The sequence below is a fragment of the Sorex araneus genome, chromosome X, assembly GCF_027595985.1.
Source record: "Sorex araneus isolate mSorAra2 chromosome X, mSorAra2.pri, whole genome shotgun sequence".
Lineage (NCBI taxonomy): Eukaryota > Metazoa > Chordata > Mammalia > Eulipotyphla > Soricidae > Sorex > Sorex araneus.
The window spans coordinates 364,190,365-364,201,657 of NC_073313.1; positions in this window are offsets into that span (position 1 = coordinate 364,190,365).

The following is an 11,293-nucleotide window of genomic DNA, read 5'->3' on the forward strand; positions in this document are numbered from 1 at the left end:
GTCAGCCAGATGGCACGGTTCGGCCCTCGTCCAAGCCCATAGCCAGATTCTCCATTATTGGGTATAGGACAATAACAGCAGTATTTGGGTCTCTAGCATCTCTTCCGTTCACATCTTAAATTTTAATTACTCCAGCACTCACCTGCTTGAAAGTTACACAGCCCTGGAGAAATGGAGTCACAGACTGTAGTCAGGGATCCAACGTTCCATATGTCTTCCACTTACCAGCTATGAAAACTTGGGGGTCTTTGCTTCCCTTCCCTAGGACTCTATTTCTTTTTCAGTGCACGTGCTGAGAGAGCTGGTGTCTGAGGTGCTGCTCTAAGGTGATTCAAAGGCTCGGGGGCTAGCGAGGAGCTAGCCCTTCCGTGTGCAGTCCTGGCTCTCCGCTCTATTATTCATGGCGCCACTGGCTACCCTCCGTGCAATTACCCACATTCTCAGCTGGTGGGTGGGCATGGGGGCAAGCCCCTTGCTTGTACAGTTTCCTGCTACTTCTCCAGTATCTGGATACCTAGTATCTCTCAGGGTTTTGCTACGTAACAGTGTTACTAATTGTGATAGAATTCACAAATGTGATAGAACCTGGGGCCAGAGGGCCAGTCAGCTCCCCCTGCTTCCCCCCGCCAGCCCCCGGTGGGAGCAGAAGCAAAGCATGAGAGTGGCGGGGCTAGCACTGCCTCCCATGCCGCTCGCCCCAAGGAAGCTGGAAATACGCAATGCCAGAAAGCCAGACAAGATTTTGCTTCTCTTTCTGCAAAGAAAAATCTCTCCCTCTATTGTTTTGCAGGTAAAGTTGCGAATGCTGGGAAAACAGCAAGCCCCGTCTCCGGAGCAGCCGCCACCTCGCCCATCGCTTCATCCATATTTATGGGCATCTGGGTCGAGGCTATTGCTGTGTGTGTGCTCAGATTGTCAGAGCGGGTTCGGGCCATTTGGAAGCACAATCAGCTCCTCTCTGCTCCCATCTGCGCGAGCTCATGCTGTAGTCATTTTCCTCCGCAAGCTGGACCCGGCGTCACGAGACATCTCGCTCCTCCCTTGGACTGGAGGAAATGGGCAAATCAGCGCCGAGCACACTTCAGGTGGCTCTGGGACCTTGCATTCCTCCCGGTGACCTTTCTCATGTTGCTCTTTGCATGGGCAACTACAGCCATTACATTAGCAACACACAATTACACCTTCAAGGTAGATTCAAGTTCAGGCGCTGCCAGGACATAAATACCTTAATGAGGTGACAGCCATGCAAAACTTGGGAGTGTTATAAATCAGGGCTCCGATTGATTTCTAGCCTGATATATATGTATGTGTATATATATATATATATATCTTTATCTCAATCTCTATCGCCTTCTCTCTCTCTTTTCTTAATGCACATTAATTAGACTTGCTCTCATGCTCTCTTCATTATATATACATATCTTTTATTTCTTTAGATATGTCTCTCCTATCCACTCCTAAGTGATATTCTCACTTTCTCCCATTTTATCACTGTTCTCTCTTGCTATATCTAATATGTACATACTTATTTTGTGCATTTCTTGAATATTATGATAATTTAAAAGACATGCTTTAAATAATTATACTTGACATTCTTTCAGAGAAAAGAAGACATTGGTCAAAAATCCTATCAAATTATTTTGATATCTCCTTTGGTTGGTTTATTTCTGTAATGCCAGTATCTCTATAATAATAAGAACAAGAACAACCGCAGTAACTAACACGTTTAACACTGTGTGTCAGACAATATTCAAGGCACCTATTTTTGCTATGAACTAGACCAGCATTTCTCAACCATAGACCCCCTTGCAGGACCACAGGATGTTCCAAGGAGACCATAGGTAAAAACTGCTATAATGGCAGGGGGGCCACAACGTGATACTAGGGTGGGCCAACCAAAAGGACAGAGGAGTCACCGGCTCTGATTTAGGCACCCAGCTCCTCTCTTTTGAAGATCTGGAGAAGACGCCAGAGAGATTGCTGTCACTTTCTATGTGTCACTGAGCCCATACTGAGTCAGTGTGGGAGCTGTGAAGACAAGAGGGGACAGAGAAGACAGGCAGAGAAAGAGAAGGAAGGGGCACACGGAGGACAGTGAGAGTGGGGAGGTGACAAAAGACGCTCTGAGGCTCTGGATGGTAGCGCCCCTGTCTGCTTTCCTGGAGGCGGCTCCTCCCCGCCCCTGGGACCCATGGGACAATCACACCCCTTGGCCTTAGCACAACTCCCTGTTTCATTTCAGGTGGTTTCAGTTACTGGCCACCAGGGTCACCTTCATCATAGAAACATTCACCTGTAACCATGACTGTTGTCCACTCATGACCTTTTCTTTCCTTCTTTCCCTGAATGAGGCCAATTCCTTCTCCCCAGGCCCCGTGCCCAGAACTACACTCTGCTGGAACCAGTCATGCCAAGGTGGGTGGCCTTCTTCCGACGTGTCCTTTCCTTTCACCCATCCTGTGGAGCCCAAATGAAATGGGCAGAAGAGGACATTGAGTGGAAAAGACCATTACTTTTTCCATTAGAAAAAAATGGAAAGTTAAACTTTTCCCTACCTAGATGGAACTTCATGGAAGATTCTTCTCCCAAAGATGGAAACATGCCCAAGATGGCAAGCTTGGCCAACATTCTCTAGGGGAAATTCCTAGATTTGGGAATGCAGAAATTTAATTTCTAGAAGATATCCTATACTCTGTACCCACCCTCCTCAGCTGTGTGTTCCTTGCAATTACTTAGACCTTTTAAAAAAAAAAATCATGTGATTTTTGATGAATTTGACAAAAAATAATGCCCTCCCAAACTCCTCTCCATAGAATTAACCAGGATATTGGAAAAACATTTATCCAAGGATTGTTTTAGAGTTCTAGAATTTAACAAATGGCTTGAGACAAGATAGTGACTATATCTTGAAAGAAAAGAGTAGGATTTCAGGAAGAAGAAGGGTGAACATTTTGTCATTTCAAATTCCCTTATTTTCAGGCCCTGCTCTTGTAATCCAGACCCACAGAGACTTGGAAAGCAAGTCCACAACCACAATGAAGCCAGAATCCTGACACTCACGGGGCCACAAAGCAGTGGCTCAGCATCTAAAATTGATTTCCCAAATAATTACAAATATCAGCCTGTCCTTGAAGTTCCTTGTAAGGTCCTACTCACAAGACATTTGGTGTGGGGTCACGATATAGTACAGTGGTTAGGGCAAGAACCAGGCATATGTGTCACGTAGGTTCCATTTCTGGTAACGCATGTCCCCATGTCACCACCACATGTGGCCCTGGGGGCCCCTTGCATCTAAGAATGTCCCAGGTAACCCCCAGCACTGCAGGGTGAAGCATCACATTACTGATCCTAGCATTAAACCAACTGGCCTAGTTGTCTAAGGATCACCAACTAGGAGTGGCCCCCAGGCCCCCTGAGCATTGTTTGTGAGCACCTCCCTACAGAAGTTAGACTTTAGACACCCCACAATCTCCACCATATGAACAGCCCAGTTTCATAGCCCACAGCTAATCCTGGAGAAACACTAGGCTGAAGAAACTCCCAGGAACACTGGTCTTCAAGCTCAAAACTCCGAGGCCTTCTCAGGATGGGGACAGGCCTGAAATCATCTCTGTTCTAAGGCTCCTGAAGCTCGGGGAGCACAGAACACCTCCGAATTCCACAATAGTGACAGCACAGTAGGAGAAGCACAGCAAATTAGATGGCAAAGTAGCATAGAAGCCAACTAAGCTCAATAAGCAAAAACAATAACACAGAAGGCTCAACTAGCAATGAACAGCTCAGTAAATCCTCAGACAATGGTTTTAATAACACCATTGTGAGATGTAACAATTTTCAAACATTTTCTTTTACTGAACTATTTTTTGTTACTGTTTTTGGCATGTTGAGTACGGCGCAGGTAGCTTGCCAGGCTCTGCCGTGCGGGCGGAGTACTCTTGGTAGCTTGCCGGCCTTTCTGAGAGGGATGGAGGCTTATTAGGGTGGCCTCCTATCGCCCTTACTAGTGACCAAACTCATTGAAGTTTCGAGAGAGTTCAAGATACCGCTCTGTCTAACCTTCATTGATTTAAAAAAAGGCCTTCAATTCTGTTGATATTGAAGCGGTCATCGAAGCCCTAGCCAAACAGGGCGTTCAAACTCAGTACATCAAGATCCTCTGAGAGCTGTATTACAGATTCAGCACCAGGATCTCACCATTCTACAAGGAAGTGATCATTGACGTAAAAAGAGGAGTTCAACAGGGTGATACCATTTCACTGAAACTCTTCAGTGCTACCGTCGAGAACGTCATGGAAGGTGATTCAGAGATGACCGCTGGACTAGAGCTGTTACCGACTGGATTCCACGGGATCAAATGACCGAGTGGCCGCCCACCAACAAGATGGTCAGACTTCTTTGTCAAAACCCTGAATGAACGACTTAAGGCTCTTCCTGTTCCTGGAGGGAGCAGATATCATTGGGCTACACTAGCACGCGACAGGGACAAATGGAGACGCTACTGGTGCCCACTTGAGTAAATCGAGGATCAACGGGATGACAAGTGATACAAGTGAACTATTCTTTTGATAATTCCTTTAACCATTTTGTTGTAACTAGCAATACCAAATAAATTATTTTGTGCCTGCCAAGGGGGGAGGCTTGTGGGGTGGATGGAAAGTGGGAACAATGGTGGTGGTGAAATTGGCGCTGGAACATCAGACGTCCAGAACAACTGTCTGATGAACAACTTTGTAAGCCATGGTGCTGAAGTTAGAGGGAGGAGAAAGAGAATGTCGATTTTACAGAATTCATTTAAAAAGTCAGAGAATATAAGGGGTGAGGAATGTGCCTGGGTTTGATCCCTAGCACAGTCTGGCCCTTCAAACATGGCTGGGTGCAGCCCACAGGCCCAAAGCATCAACAGGATGGCCCAGGTAACTCTCAGCAACACAACACCCACCCAAGCAGTAACACATCCTCAGATGCTCTCATTGAACTGCCAACCTGGTTTGCCCAGAATCAACTGGAAGTTTTGCCTGAGCACCAATCGGGAGACACTCTTCCAAATAATAAACTAAATAAGCATAGAAATGGAGCGATAACTCAAAGAGGTTCAATCCTTGCGTCCCATCCCTAACACCACATGCCTCTCTGGCACCGCCAGGTAGGGCCCAGTTTACCCCTAGCACCACTGGGTCAAACAGTACCACATCTCGGGAGAAAGTCCAACTGTCAAACTCACAATATGGACCAACTATCACTGAGAGTAGCCCCTGGGCCTTTCAGCATCACTAGGCTAGCCCTGTTAAAAATACATAATATATATGTGTGAAAATATAATAGACTCCAGTAATCCTATGTCTCAAAATGTAGCACTGTAGCACTGTCGTCCCAGCACTCATCGATTTGCTCAAGCAGGCACCAGTAACGTCTCCATTGTGAGATTTGTTGTTACTGTTTTTGGCGTATCGAATATGTCATGGGTAGTTTGCCAGGCTCTGCCATGCAGACGGGATACTCTCGGTTAGCTTGCTGTGCTCTCCGAGAGGGACAGAGGAATCGACCTGGGTCGGCCGCGTGCAAGGCACACGCCCTACCCGCTGTGCTATCATTCCAGTCCTCTCAAAATGTATCCAGAGCTATTCATGTCCCTATGTACATAGTAGTGTTATTCTAGTCACAAAAGCTGAAAAGTGGAATCTTCCTTAACCTACATCACCAGACAACAGAATAAATGGTCATCTACACAATTGTGGTCTACACTCAGTGGAAAGTTGTTTTTTTTTTTAATTTGCTTTTTGGGTCACACCCGGCGATGCTCAGGGGTTCCTTCTGGCTCTGCACTCAGGAATCATTCCTGGCAGTGCTTAGGGGACCATATGGGATGCTGGGGATCGAACCCTGGTCAGCCTTGTGCAAGGCAAATGCCCTCCTTGCTGTGCTATCGCTCCAACCCTCAATGGAAAGTTTTGAAAATTTGAAACTAGACTTTTTGTGACATGGATGAGACTGGAAGTGATGCTACTCAGTGAAGTCAGGAAGTGAAAAACCAGAGTGGGGGACACGGCAGGGGATGGGGGGTGAAGCTCACTCCTATATGAACTATAAATAACTAATACAGATTGGTTTTGAAAAAATTGATAATAACTCTTGACTGAGAACTATGGTGATCCCATAGAGATAGGAGGAGGGGCGTGAGAGGAAGGGAAGGAGGGGTCATGTTGATGGTGTGGTGACATTTAGACGAGGGGGTGGGGGGCTAGGGCTCAGGCACTGACAGAGGGGGATAATGCAGCTTGAAAATTGCATAGAATATAAACCAAGAGCAATCAATACATTTTGCTTTTGTAATATAAAAATGATCACTCCAATAGCTTTATATTTTTAAAAGGCTTTGAGAAGTCAAAATAATGTCCATCATTTTCAACATAAATAAAATGTCCATTATTCTACAATTATGTATTATCATTTAGGTAACGTGGTTATAATAGTTTAATATCTATGGTACCGATGGACAAAGTTATTATATCCTCTCGCCACCAAAGTGCTCACTATTTCTCCATCGCTGACGCCCCCCCATCTGCTCAGTGAAGTAAGTCAGGGTGGAAGATCAGGTGGGTCTTTTCCGTCGACACCTTCCTCCGCTGCTTAAAACTATGAATTTTGTCATTGAAGGCCAAGGGCTTGCCATGGTGTAGGCCAAAGAATAAACTACAAAGATGATATAGAAAAACCTGGAGATAAATAAAATACAACCCAAACTTATAAAGTATGGCTAAAGTCATGGTAGCACTGTAGCACTGTCGTTCAGTTGTTCATCGATTTGCAGGCACCAGTAACGTCTCCATTGTGAGACTTGTTGTTATTGATTTGGGCATATCGAATACGCCATGGGTAGCTTGCCAGGCTCTGCCGTGTGGGCAGGATACTCTCGGTAGCTTGCCAGGCTCTCGGAGAGGGATGGAGGAATTGAACCTGGGTCGGCCATGTTCAAGGCAAATGCCCTACCCGCTGTGCTGTCATGGTTAGAGATAAATTTATAGCTTTAAGCACCTTTAGTTTAAAAGTCAATAAATTAGTCTAAACTTCCACCTTAAGAATCTAAAAAAATAGGGGGAGGGGGCAGGAGAAATGGCTTAAAATTAAACGCTAGAGAACGCTTTTGCATGCAAGAGTCCCAGGTTTGAATGCCAGTGACACACGGTATCCACACACCAATGAGAGTAGGCCCCAAGAACTGCTGGGCATGGCCTCAAAAAGCAAAATAATAATAATAATAATAATAAATAAAGGGCCTGATAAATGACCTAAGGGACTAGAGCACGTGCTTTACATTGGGAACCTCAGCTCAATCCCCAGGACCATAAGGTCCCCTAAGCACAGCCAGTGGCCCCAAGCATGGCTGTGATTGGTACCAGATAACCTTTATTATTATTATTATCTTGTAGCCTACTTCTCCCTCTGGGAGAAACTGGCAAGCTTCTGAGTTTCCTGCCCACAGGGGACAGCCTTGCAAGCTTCCCATGGTGTATTCATATGCTAAATCCAGTAACCAGCTGGATCTCATTCCCCTGACCCTGAAAGAGCCTCCAGTGCGACATTGTTGGAAGGGCTGAGTCAAGAGAGACTTCTAAGATCTCAGGGAAAGGACAAATGGAGAGGTTACTGAGCCCGCTCGAGAAATCGACAATTAATGGGATTTCGTGATTCCGTGAACCTTTATTTAAAAAAAATAAAAAAAAATAAAAACCAAACTAAACCCAAAGCAAATGAAAGGTATGAAATAAGTAATATTGGGATAGAGGCTGAGAATAATAGAGCAGTTGGGCACATATAGAGGAAGCACCTGAACAGGGTTTAATTCCTGGCACCTCAAGGTCCCCCGAGCACCACCAGGCACAGCCTCAGGGGCTCCCAGCAGCAGCACCGGGGTGTCCCAGGAATCCCCAAAACCACACAGCCTGGGGCTGGAGAGATAGCACAGCCCGGTAGGGCGTTTTCCTTGCACATGGCCAACCCGGGTTCGATTCCCAGCATCCCATATGGTCCCCTGAGCACCGCCGGGGTAATTCCTGAGTGCAGAGCCAGGAGTGGCCCCTGTGCATTGCCAGGTGTGACCCAAAAAAGCCAAAAAAAAAAAAAAAAAAAAACAGCCTGAACAGCATCTTGTCCTTGGAGTCGGCATTGAACCAACAGCCCAGAAACGCAGCTATCTCCCAAGCACTACTTGAGGGGTTTCCACAAAAGGGGGGGAGAGATTAGGGCACCATGAACAGAAAAAAAATCAGCAATTTAACATATTAATTCTCCAGGTGGGGAGAGTCCAACAAAACTGATAAGCTGATAAAAGAAGATCCAGATTGCAGCAGAAATGAAGTAGGAGAAATTATCTCCAATCACATAGAAATAAGAGATTGAAAGGGAAGGGCGAGAGAGAGGGGGAGAGAAAGGGGGGTGGAGAGAGAGAGAGAGAGAGAGAGAGAGAGAGAGAGAGAGAGAGAGAGAGAGAGAGAGAGTCAGGCCAGGGGTATGACAGAGGTTTCCTTGCCTGTGACCAAACTTGGTTCCATCCCCAGCACCACTTACGGTCCCATCAAGTACTGTGAGGGGTGAAGCCCTGAGTACCACTGAGTATGACTCAATCCCCTCCAACAAATTAATCAAGGCTGAAATAAACAAATTCTTGGAAGTGTGAAACATACGTAAACTAATTCAAAATTCAAAACAAGAAATCGTATTTGAATAAAAAGTCTTTAGAACCAGGGGTTTCACCAGTAATTCTACCAACCATGTAAACATAAATTAATAATATACTTCTTTATAAACCCCTTTTTCAAGAATTAATACTTTTTAGTAGAATTAAAAAGTAATAATTTTTATTTTTACTATGTATGAGGCCAGCTTTATCCTGATACCCAAACCGAAAACATCATAAGAAAACTATGCCCTAATATAACTTATCAGTATAGACAAAAAAAAAATTATCAAACACTGGAAAGCTAAAGAAGAGAAGGAAAGGGATCGAGGGACCATTGGCAAACCCAAATCCAACAACATTCAAAAGAAAATATGCACCATGAGCAAGTAGGATATATCCCAGGATGTAAGACTGATTCAAAACATGAAAATCAGTGTATTATAAAATTTATCCATAGAATAAAGGACAAAAAGAATCACTACATGACTATTTCCAATGATGCGGGGGGGGGTGGGGGGAAGCATTTAACATATTCTAACATTTTCTAGGTAAAAATCACTCAGCAAACTAGGAATCAAAAAAGAACCTCTTCAAACCTAACCATCTGTGAGAAAACCACAGCTAGAAATCTACTTAATAAGGAAAGACTGAAGTCTTTACCTTGAAATTCAGAGTGTAGAAGATGTGAACCTCTGTCACTTCCCATCAACAGTGGATGAGATATTAGACTAGTCACAGACTTATTCTTGCAAGCAGCTACACTAGACCACTGGCCCCTACACTAGACCTCAGGCCCCTAAAACGCCCTTTGAGAAGGTGACTTTTACAGTATTGAATAACAACACAATAAAATAAAAATATAATTCACATATTCTAAAAGTCACCTTTTTCATGGAAGTTTCTTGACGTTGCCCACTCCGGGCCAACTGACTACTTCCACAGGGAAACTATATGGCATTGGTGCCTCAACTTCCCAGCCACGCTTCTGCACATATTCAGACACCAACACACAGTCTTGAATGGAAAAAATGTCTCTTTATTCTTATCACTCCAAACTTGTTCAAGTTTCTTATCCAGGTTATGGCTCACAAAAAAGAACCTCTTTACTGGTTTCCTTCCCTCCAAGAGTGTCTTTCGCAAATCCGTTCTCTGTACACCTGCTGCCATGGCTTTCCAAGATATTCCTCTGCTCTATTCTTCAAGGCATACTTACAAGATAAGATTACACCCCAGGATGGTTAAAGAAACTTCTCTCATCACTCCTCTGCTTCCCAGCATCATCCCTCTCCTCTCCTCTCCTCTCCTCTCCTCTCCTCTCCTCTCCTCTCCTCTCCTCTCCTCTCCTCTCCTCTCCTCTCCTCTCCTCTCCTCTCCTCCCCTCCCCTCTCCTCCCCTCCCCTCCCCTCCCCTCCCCTCCCCTCCCCTCCCCTCCCCTCCCCTCCCCTCCCCTCTTCTCTTCTCTTCTCTTCTCTTCTCTTCTCTTCTCTTCTCTTCTCTTCTCTTCTCTTCTCTTCTCTTCTCTTCTCTTCTCTTCTCTTCTCTTCTCTTCTCTTCTCTTCTCTCTCTCCCCCTCTCCCTCTCTCTCTCTCCCCTCTCTCTCTTCTCTGTCCCTCTCTCTCTCCTCTCTCTTTCTATCTCTCCCTCATTCTGCTATTGTGTGCCCTCAGAGCAGGATGCTGAGATCAGATTCACCCAAACACTATCACAGCAAGAAGTAGGGAAGTAACTGAAGGTTGGGCAGGCCAAACAAGAGTCACCCACCACAGAATCTCTCAGCTTGCCAAGCTTGCCAACTCTTTAGGACAATGTATTCCCTCCCTCTGGCGCTGCCTACTGGTCTCCCAAGCTTCCTCACACACACTGCTGTAGTTTCTACACCGATGGCCAGCTGTGTTAGACTGCACCAGTAGCAAGTAGGGTATGTAGGCATGTGCTGAAGCAAGCATTAGGGAGCAGGTGGAGGCCTGGATGACTAGGAATAACTTTGCTTTGCAGAGCCTAGAGTATTTATTTAGATTAATGACTTTCAGTGTTTCCAGACTTCAAATGTAAATAATTTATTTGCCCGTTGTAGATAGCAAAGGGAGGAAAGGTATCCATCAGGGATAATCATTCATGTATTCCCACTCATCTGTCATTAAAACAGCTAAATTTCCACCGCAGAGACTGGGGATCCAGGTGATTATCCTATTTATAATCTCTCACACTTCTAAGATGCTTGAGCATTTGCAATGTCTTCCCATATGTTATTCAATTTTGCATTAAGTCACACACCTGTGCAAGTGGTATCTGCTACCCCCATTTTATGGATGAGGAACATGATATTCTGGGTGTTAATTAGTTCGCCTACCATGGACAGCAGGGGCTGATCTCTGCTACAGCTCTCACCAAGATATCACTCTGCTCACCCCCTTTCCTTTTCCCAGTGATATGAGTTGTCTTTCCAAGTCAATGATGTGAGTTGTCTTTCCAAGTTGCGGTGCCTTTTCATGCATCGTACTTTATTTTATGTTGAAAATAACCTGTGGGATGGAGATGTAATTTCATGTGCGTTCCCAGATGAAGATTTAAGACTGCCGGTAGACCAGAGAGGTAAGACAGGGATAGATGGTACCG